The sequence below is a fragment of the Tamandua tetradactyla genome, chromosome 26, assembly GCF_023851605.1.
Source record: "Tamandua tetradactyla isolate mTamTet1 chromosome 26, mTamTet1.pri, whole genome shotgun sequence".
Taxonomy (NCBI): Eukaryota; Metazoa; Chordata; class Mammalia; order Pilosa; family Myrmecophagidae; genus Tamandua; species Tamandua tetradactyla.
In genome coordinates, this window is record NC_135352.1 from 39,691,083 (window position 1) to 39,701,254 (window position 10,172).

Below are 10,172 nucleotides of genomic sequence, written 5' to 3' on the forward strand. Positions count from 1 at the left end.
TGTCTCATGTTGCCAGGGAGATTTACACCTTAATCCAATTACTTTTAAAATCACTCCTGATAATACAGGAATTCCATCTGCCATTTTGTTATTTAGCCTTTGTAAGTCTTATAGCTTTTTTGCCCCTTACTTCTGTTGATGCCTACTTTTGTATTTATTTGCCTTTTTGTGTGTTGTACCACACTGAGTGCCTTCTCATTTCTCTCTGGGGGTATGTTTCATCTATTTTCCTTGAGGTTACCATGGGGTTAAATTTTTAAATCCTAAATATATAACAATAATGTTTGGTTTGATACAACTTAACTTTAATAGCAAGTATATACATATATATATATATACTTTACCTATATCCCTCTGTCCCCCCACCATTTTTTAAGAACTTGTTACCACTTATATCTTTGTACATTGTATATCCAAAACCATAGATTTATCATTACTTTCTAGGCACCTGAATTGTAGCACCTGTAGGAAATACGAAGTGGAGCTACATACCAAACGATATAATACAATACTACTAGCATTTATAATTATCCAAATGGTTACCTTTACCACAAGTCTTTATTTCTTTATGCTGCTTTGAACCATGATCTGGTGTCCTTTCCTTTCAATCTAAAGAAATCCGTTTAGCATTGTTTGTAGGGCAGATCTGGCGGTGATGAGCTTCTTCAGCTTCTGTTTATCTGAGAATGTCTTCATCTCTCTCTCTTTTGAAAAAGAGTCTCACCAGATATAAAATTCTTGACTGGAAGTTGTTTTCTTTCAGCACTTTAAGTATTTCAACCCACTGCCTTGCCTCTTCGTTTCTGACAAGAAATCAGCACTCAATTTAATTGGACTCCCTTTACCATAGAATTACATTTCTCTTGCAGCTTTCAGAAGTCTCTCCTTGCCTTTTGCAGTTGATAGTGTAATCTCTACATGTCCAGATGTATTTTTCTTAAAGTTCATCCTGTATAGTGTTCTCTGAGCTTTTCGGATGTGCATATTCATGTCTTTTGCTTGTATTTGTAAGTTCCCTGTCATAATTTCTTTGACTATTCCTTCTGCACTTTTCCCTCTTTCTTCCCCTCTGGGACTCCCATAATACTTACACTGGTGCACCTGATGATGTCTCATAGCTGTCATAAGCTATTTTCACTTTTGATATATTTTTTTCTTTCTGCTCCTTAGCCTGATTCATTTCAAATGTTTTGTCTCCAAGTTCACCGATTCTTTCTACTGTCAATTCCAATCTGCTCTTTTTTTAATTAATTTATTAAATTAAAAAAATATATAGCAACAAACAAGTGTAAACATTCTTAACTTATGATCATTCCATTTTACATATATAATCAGTAATTCACAATATCATCACATAGCTGCATATTCATCATCATGATCATTTCTTAGAACATTTGCATTAATTCAGAAAAAGAAATAAAAAGACAACAGAAAAAAATTCATACATACCATACCCCTTGCCCCTGCCTTTCATTGATCACTAGCATTTAATCAAATTTATTTTAACATCCAATCTGCTCTTGAAACCCTCTTGGGCATTTTTCATTTGGGGTATTGTGGTTTTTAACCCCATTAGTTCTGTTTGGTTCCTTTTTTAAAAAAACTTCCTTTATTATATAATATAACATATATTCAAAGCAAAGAAAGAAAAAAAAGCAATAATTTTCAAAGCATTCTTCGACAAGTAGTTATAGGACGGATCCTAGAATCTGTCATGGGCTACCACACCATCATCTCAGATTTTTCCTTCTAGCAGCTCCAGAACATTGGAAGCTAGAAGGCATAAATATTTTTTATCATCACAATCAACTTTTTTTCTTTTTTGTGAAAAATAACATATAGACAAAAAAGTAATACATTTCAAAGCACAGCATAACAATTAGTTGTAGAACATATTTCAGAGGTTGGTATGGGTTACAATTCCACAACTTTAGGTTTTTACTTCTAGCTGCTTTAAGATACTGGAGACTAAAAGTGATATCAATACAATGATTCAGCAATCAGACTCATTTGTTAAACCCTATTTTCCCTGTATAACTCCACCATCACCTTTAATCTTTCTATCCCACTCTTTCGGGGTATTTGGACTATGCCCATTCTAACTTTTTCATGTTGGAATGGCTGCCAATAATATGGGGTAGGGATTTGGAACTAGCTGATGTTCTGGAGTGGTTGGCCCTCTAGGTTTCAAGACTTATCTGGTCCAGGGATCCATCTGGAGGTTATAGATTTCTAGAAAATTACCCTAGTGTGTGGAACCTTTGTAGAATCTTATATAATGCCCTAGGTGTTCTTTAAGATTGGCAGGAATGGTTTTGGTGGGGGGTTGGCAAGTTATGATAGGTAGCAATGTCTAACTGAAGCTTGCTTTAAGAGTGACCTACAGAGTAGCCTCCCGACTCTATCTGTGGGGATGTGGGGCAGAGATACACCAGAAAGTGGAGAGTGGGTCAGAGCGGGGGTGCCAGAGCATGGTGGGGGGGGGCAGGTGATGGGATTCAGTTGCAGGATAGAGGCAGGATGTGTGGGTTTAGTGCATTTAAGGAATGTGGCTTGGCTTACTTCCTTGTCCCCATCTCCCTGTCCATATACTACTGAGGGTTCCAGGCCTCCATTTGAATCTTATATATTGTCCTACGTGTTCTTTAGGATTGGTTGGAATGGTCCTGGTTGGGGGTTGGCAGGTTATGATAGGTAGCAAGGTCTAACTGAAGCTTGCATAAGAACAGCCTCCAGAGTAGCCTCTCGACTCTATCTGAACTCTCTCTGCTACTGATACTTTATTATTTACACTCCATTTCTGCCTTTTGATCAGCATGGAATTGTTGATCCCATGGTGCCAGGGTAGACTTATCCTTGGGATTCATCTCCCACGCTGCGAGGGAGACTTTCACCCCTGGATGTCATGTCCTATGTAGGGGGGAGGGCAACGATTTCACTTGTGGAGTTAGGCTTAGAGAGACTGAGGCCACATCTGAGCAACAAAAGAGGTCCTCCAGAAGTAACTCTTAGGCATACCTATAGGTAGGCTAAGCTTCTCTGCTCCTCCTACATAAGCTTCACAAGAGTAAGCCTCATGATCAAGGGTACAGCCTATTGATTTGGGTGTCCCTAAAGTTTGACACAGTATCAGGGATTTCCCTGGTGGTAATAGTTCCATATTTTTTCCCGTTTGGTTCCTTTTTAACATTTCTATCTCTCTCCTTAGGCTCTTATATTGTTCATTCATTATTTTCCCAATATCCTTTAGTTCTTCCTCAGTACTTTCCTTCATCTCCTTGAGCATTTTTAAGATCATTTTTAAAAAGGCTTTTCTCGATATGTCCCCATTCTCATGTTTTTCATTGATGTTTTCTGTATTATTCTTTTCCTTCAGATGGGCCATCATTTCCTGTCTCCTTGTCATGTACTCTTGTTGCACATTGTATATTTTAATATTTTCAAATGCTAACTCTGGGATTTATTCCCTGAGGTGTCTGTTTCTTGATTTTGTAACCAGTCTGTGATAATACAGACATTTTCTTGAACTTCAGCCCTCCTACCAGGAAGGTCTGCCCAAGGCAGTTGCATTGTGCAGGGTTTTCCCTGATTTACTGGGCCTCTGTCTTGTCCTGAACTTTTGCTTGATAATTGTTCTTGAGTTCCTCTGTTTATAGAAGACTGGTTGTTCCCTCTGTTTCCCAGGAGACAGACCTTCCCCTCCTGGGTATTTGAAGCTGGCAGGCTTTTGTCCCAGGCTGTCCACCTCTGTAGTTTTTCCTCTCCTTTCAACGTCTCTAGTTGCTTTTGCCTGGAGGGTAAATTCTGGCAAGAGGGGCATGGGGGAGAGGACTTTCCCAATTCAGTCTTTCCAAGCCAAATTAGGGCCAGGAACCCACAAAGAGGGTGCAGACTGGCTTCAAAGTGCCCTGGGGAGGGGATCAGGAAGGGCTGATCCTGATGAGCTCCCCAAAGTGGAGCTTTCCTGGCCTGCCCAGCAAATGCAGCTTTTCAGCTAACTGTCCCCTGCAGTCCTGAGGAAGTGCTGTGTCTTTAAATCTCCACCACCTCCACCCCTGTCTGTGATGGTATACTGGTTTGAAATGATGTATGGACCCTAGAAAAACCATGTTTTAATCCTAATCCCATTTTGTAAAGGCAGCTGTTTCTTCTAATCTCTATTCAGTATTGAATGTTTGAAACTGTAATTAGGTCATCTACCTGGAGACGTGATTTAATCAAGAGTGGTTGTTACACTGGATTAGCTGGAGGCATATCTCCATCCATTTGGGTGGGTCTTGATAAGTTTCTGGAGTTCTATAAAAGAGGAAACATTTTGGAGAATAAAGGAGATTCAGAGAAAGCAGAGAACGCTGCAGCACCATGAAGCAGAGAGTCCACGAGCCAGCGACCTTTGGAGATGAAGTAGGAAACGCCTCCTGGGGAGCTTCATGAAACCGGAAGCCAGGAGAGAAAGCTAGCAGATGATGCTGTGTTCACCATGTGCCCTTCCAGCTGAGAGAGAAGCCCTGACTGAGTTCGCCATGTGCCTTCTCACTTGAGAGAGAAACCCTGAACTTCATCGGCCTTCTTGAACCAAGGTATCTTTCCCTGGATGCTTTTGATTGGACATTTCTATAGACTTGCTTTAATCAGGACATTTTCTCAGCCTTAGAACTATAAACTAGCAACTTATTAAATTCCTCTTTTTAAAAGCTATTCTGTTTCTAGTATATTGCATTCTGGCAGCTAGCAAACTAGAACAGATGGGCTGAAATAATAGCTGCCATAACCCTTGTCCAGGACAGGATAGCACAATAGCTGCCCTCAGAGTTGCATCCCCAGCAATCCAAATTCACTAATCAAAAGCTGGGATCAGTGATTGGTTGTACCCACCCCTATTGTTAGAGAAAGGGATTTTTATGTCCCCTTCTGTCATCAGTGAGCTAGCCAGGGCCTGGACCCTATGGCAGCCTGCTGCAAGAGTGGGGAATAGGCGCTGGTAGCTGCTGCACAGAGAGAGTGTTCTAGTTTGCTAGCTGCCAGAATGCAACACACCAGAGATGGATTGGCTTTTAATAAAAAGGGATTTATTTTGTTAGTTCTTCAGAGGAGAGGCAGCTAACTTTCCACTGAAGTTCTTTCTTATGTGGGAAGGCGCAGGATGGTCTCTGCTGGCCTTCTCTCCAGGCTCTAGGTTCCAACAACTTTGCCCAGGGTGATTCCTTTCTGCATCTCCAAAGGCCTGGGCTGAGCTGCGAGTGCTGAGATGAGGTATGCTGAGCTGCTTGGGCTGTGCTACATTGAGCTCTCTCATTTAAGCATCAGCCAATTAACTCAAACATAATTCATTGCAGCAGGCGCGCCTCCTAGCCAACTGCAGATGTAATCAGCAACAGATGAGGTTCACATGCCATTGGCTCATGTCCACAGCAACAGAACTAGGCGCCTTCACCTGGCCAAGTTGACAACTGAAGCTAACTACCACAGAGAGCAATATACCGTTTTTTACCGTAGTTTATTAGCCTCTTCCTCCTACTCTTCCCTGGATGCTATAGAGGTTCTGCTGGCCTGGAGTTTCAAAATCACTGTTGCAGTTTCTGCCTGTTAATAGTTAATAGATGGAAGGACTCAGTCCTGGAGCTCCCTACTCTGCCTTCTTCCCCAGAAGTCATCCAGGCTAAAAATTTTTTTCAATAGTATTTTTATTTTAGCATCTCCAGTCTTTCATTCTATTCCTTTTACTATTTATTGAGGCTATGGGAATAGTTTTGGAATAGGCCTTGGTTTCCACTTTCAGCTCTACTATTTATCAGCATGTGACTTTGCTCAAATTGCCTACTCTTTCGGAGCTCAGTACCTCCATCTGTAAAACCATCTCTAAGTGTATAAGAATAAGTGAGCCAACATTTTAAAGTATTTAGCATCCTTGGCAATGACAGTTAATGCCATCATTATTACTAGTATCATTGTTATTATGGTTATCATTATCAGCCTACCAGATGCTTCTATCTGTGAAACAACTTTCGGGAGCATAGGGCAATAGCTCAGGATCTGCAAAAAGACCGCATGTTGGCGTACTTCCTCAGTCTTCCAGTGTCTCTAGGCTTCACAAGTGAGGGTCATCTTCAGTTAATCAAAAGGTCACTTCATTGCTGGGATTCTACGTTTTCCCAGTCCAATACATGCCCCACATAGGCAGCCAAGAAACTAAAGGAGTTATTTTCAAGTTCTTTTCTACCTTGGCCTCTTTTCTTGCCAAAGTTTATTTTCATTTTAACATTATCACTCATCCTAAATAATCCCTAGGCTCCTAAAAGTGGATGGTTTTCCTTGACACACTTCTCTCCTCATGCTCATGTTTCTGATTTGATTTCTATCCCATGTAAAACTCCTGTTACTCATGGCACTCCCAACCTCTATAAATGCTGTACAAATCACAGCCCTCCCAGCGGGTGCCTTCCTCTCTGTTCCCAGGGAAAGAGGCCTGTGCTTGCTGGGTTCATGAAAAGCTTTTGATCAAGAAGACCCCCTACTGTCATCCCCTGCCGCCGCCAACACTCACACCCCCCACCCCACCCCCGGCCCCCGGGAACTGCACTCCACACAAAGGCCACTGGGAAGCACTGCTCTTCCCGTGTTGGTGGTGACTTTGGTTCAACATCTTATACAACAGCCCCTGGGTACTTCTGCTGTCCCTTCCAGGGCCTCGTCTGAGACTCCTCGCTGGAGTCTGTTTTCCTAAGTTTCACTTCGGTGGTATAAATCTAAGCTGGGTAATAGAGAGTATCTTGTTTAAGCCAGTTGCAAAAAAAACCATTCTAAACACAAGTGTTCCAAGTTCAGAGGAACTCTGAAGGGAGTTTTTTTATTAAAATAGCTTGTGTTTTTTTTTAATTGTTTTTTTTTAATTGTTTTAATAAAACAAGCTATTATTAAAATAGCTTGTTGTTTTTTTTTAATTGCTGAAATATTTTTAAAGGTAATCTTGAAAATTAATTTTGTCTGTAGCTCATTATTATTTCAATAAGCATACTGTGAATTAGTTTGCAACTAGTGTAATTGTTTTGGGTGAGGAGACTCACATAAAGCAGGCCCTTCTCTCCTGGGAGAATCTGAACTGTGAAGGTTGAAACGAGCTGCTGCTTAGCCCCACACTGCCTCCCTGGAGATTCCAGAAGGCATTAAGCCAGAGGGAAATGAGAGAAAGGGGTCATGTGTAGAATGGGGGAACAGATTGCTCTAAGTCAGGGCTTACGCATGAACAACCAGGTAGAAATCAGAGGAAGAGTTGGTATATGTTCCTATTTGTTCACAAGCTTAAGACTTCCAATACCTGAAGCAATTCATATCTGAGATATCTTCTGATACTTCATGAGTATTTTTTTTGTTGGTACCGTTTGATTTTTTAGGGAACACTCAACAGATGGTTTTTCAAAATTAATGCCAATTTTTTAACCTAATTGCTTAAGTTCTACATCAAATGTCCCCCTACTCATGAATTGGTTCCATCACTAGTTTTTGAAGGACATTTTCTATTTGTAATAAGCCAGACTGGACATGAGTGATAATGATCTATTATCTAGCTAGTTGCTGTTAGAGCATCACATAAAAATATAACTGGATGTATTTTCTAGAAATCTGGAGAATAGGTGCCACATAGGAGGTTCACTTTGGAAGGCTCCAGGGGCTGCCTCAAAGAGATAAGAGGACTGGGTAATTAACAGCCCATTGTGGGAGATAACACAAATGTCTTAAGGGTCCACATGCAAGAACCCAATAAAGCCAAAAGGGAAGACTCTCCAATTGCAGGCCTTGGTTTGCAATTCACAATTCAATGTCTTCTCAAATAGGCAACTCTTGTTATAATGGACAAGATGTTGGAGAGCAGCAGACATCTTAAAATGTGATGTTTAATAATTTTCCATAGACACAATGGGAAATCCAGCTAGTAATAAGTAAATGATTGAGAACACACCAAAGCACCTGGAAGCTAGAGTGCAAATGTGCTTCTTAGGGGGAAACTTTCCTGAGTGACCAGGAACATGATCCAGAGGTTATTAGGCAGTTACCAAGGATGTGCTGTATACTATCGTGTACTACAGTGGGCCAGAGTGTGTGCCCTTAAATATTGCTGAGTACAAGAATGAATGAATTATTTTGAGTCACTGCGAATTCAGATACAAAGAGAAAAATGAGCAGCGCAATAAGGGAAATGAAAAATATTAGAAACACTGGAGAAAAAAGAGTAAAACAAAGGAAAAGAGAGGATACCCATACAGGGCAAATCGATTTGCCTTGGAACTCTTTGTCTAGAAGCGGTCAGGAGATGAACAGCTCTTAAAGATGGAGCAAAGGGTGAGTTGTTTCCATTTTCCTCTCCATATTCATGTTTTTCCACACATTTAAGTCACACAAACAAACTCTATTATTAGCGAGCATCACAGGAGACTTGATGATATATATGCAGAGGAAGTGCGAAGACGATTGCACACACGCCTCTCATTTCCTTTACAGAATTTCATGCCACTTGCTCCAGTTTCAAAGAAATGGAGACCAGAGGTTTAATTTTCCTCAGGACTGGTACCTGCCTTTGGTTTTGCTGACCTTCACTTTCCCTGACATTCCTCCCCCATTGGGGTTTGCATGCCCTCCTCCCGTAACTCTGCTGTCACAGAGACCTTCCACGCAACCCCCTTCTTCTTTCAATGCTCCTTCTTTGACTTCCATGACAAGACTCTCCTAATGTTTCTACTACTTGTTTGGCTACCTTTGGTGTGTTTCCTTCTTGGTTCTCCACCCTCCCTCGAATGTCGGTTCCTGAGGTTCTGGGCTCAGCCCTAGTCTGTTCTTCCTCTGCGAGCTCTTCTGGGAGGCAGCACAGCAGAACAGCGACCAGCTTGGACACACTGTCGGCATCTTGCACTTTCTGGCTGTGGGTGGACCTTGGACAGTTACTTTACATTTTTGGTGCTTCCTCAATTGAAAAATGGGAGTAATTACAGTGCCTATTTCACAGGCTAGCAAGGAGAATTTAAATGATGTGTGAAGTGTCTGGCACACAGTAAGAGCTCAGTAACTTTCAAGTGGGTTTACTCAGAGCCGTAGCTTAAACTGGCATTTATATTGTTGATAAACTCTAATTGTCTACCCAGACTTCTTTCCTGAGTTCCAGAGCCATTTATTCACCTACCTACTAGGCATTCTAAGTTGTATCCAGGGCTCCTTAAACTCAGCTAACTCATTCTATTTGCCAAACTGTGCTTCGTTTTGTATTTTTTTTCTTGGTGAACATCAGCACAACCCACCTAGGGGCCCAGGCCTTTGAAAGTTAATAAACTCTCCTCCCCTTCACTCAACTGACTTTGCCCTGACCAAAAACACCAAAGCCTTTCAGTTTCACTTCCTAAATATTTTCTCTTCTGGATTATTGCAAGATTGCTTCTGTTTTTCCTGTCTCTAGTCTCTCGTCCTTCACCATCCTTCTTTCATACTGCAGCCGTGGAGTTCATCCTATAACATTTTTTCATCAACTTTCCGTTCACCTTCAAGATGAAAGCCTATTTTTCTGGCATGTCATGTGAACTTGATTCGTCCTGTCCTATCTCTTCAGTTTTATCTCCTACCATCTCCTACCTCCAGCCATACCAAACTCCTGGTAACCTCCCAAAGGCGTCACCCTCTCCTTCACCTCCATGCCTTTGTTAGTACTACCCCCCGCCATTCTCTTTCTGGATAATTCCTATTCTATTCCAATATTTTCAACTCTAGGGAGACTACTCCAAATGGAAGTTTTAAAAATACCAAGAAAACTAAAGGATAGTTAACAGACACTACAATTCCTGTGCAGTTTGCACAAAACTGAGCACAAATTTCCTGTATGCCTTTGTTTCCTGGGCACAGAGTATAGATTTCTGCCTATTTCTGTTTTTGCTTTCCATTGGCTGGTAATGACTCTCTGGGTAAGGAGCTGGAGGGATGGAACATGAATTGGAATCTATCTTCTACCAAAATGTTATAATAACAGTCCTAGCTACTCCTCCTCCCTTTTCTCTCTCCCTCTCTCTGACACACACACACAAACACACTTCTCTTAAGGTAAAAAATCACTCTGTGTTCTTTTCTAAAACCTCAGGTTTTGTTTTATTACTCCAAGAGTCTGCCTCTTTGAGGTTCTTGTATAGACTAGTTAT

At 41.2% G+C, this 10,172-nt stretch overlaps 1 protein-coding gene across 3 annotated transcripts in view; it reads right to left on the minus strand.

Annotated features, from left to right (window-relative positions):
• The window catches only part of LOC143669720 (endogenous retrovirus group K member 10 Gag polyprotein-like), a 73,170-nt gene that overhangs the window by 60,510 nt on the left and 2,488 nt on the right, over nt 1-10,172 (minus strand). The gene's annotated exons all lie outside the window — the stretch shown is intronic.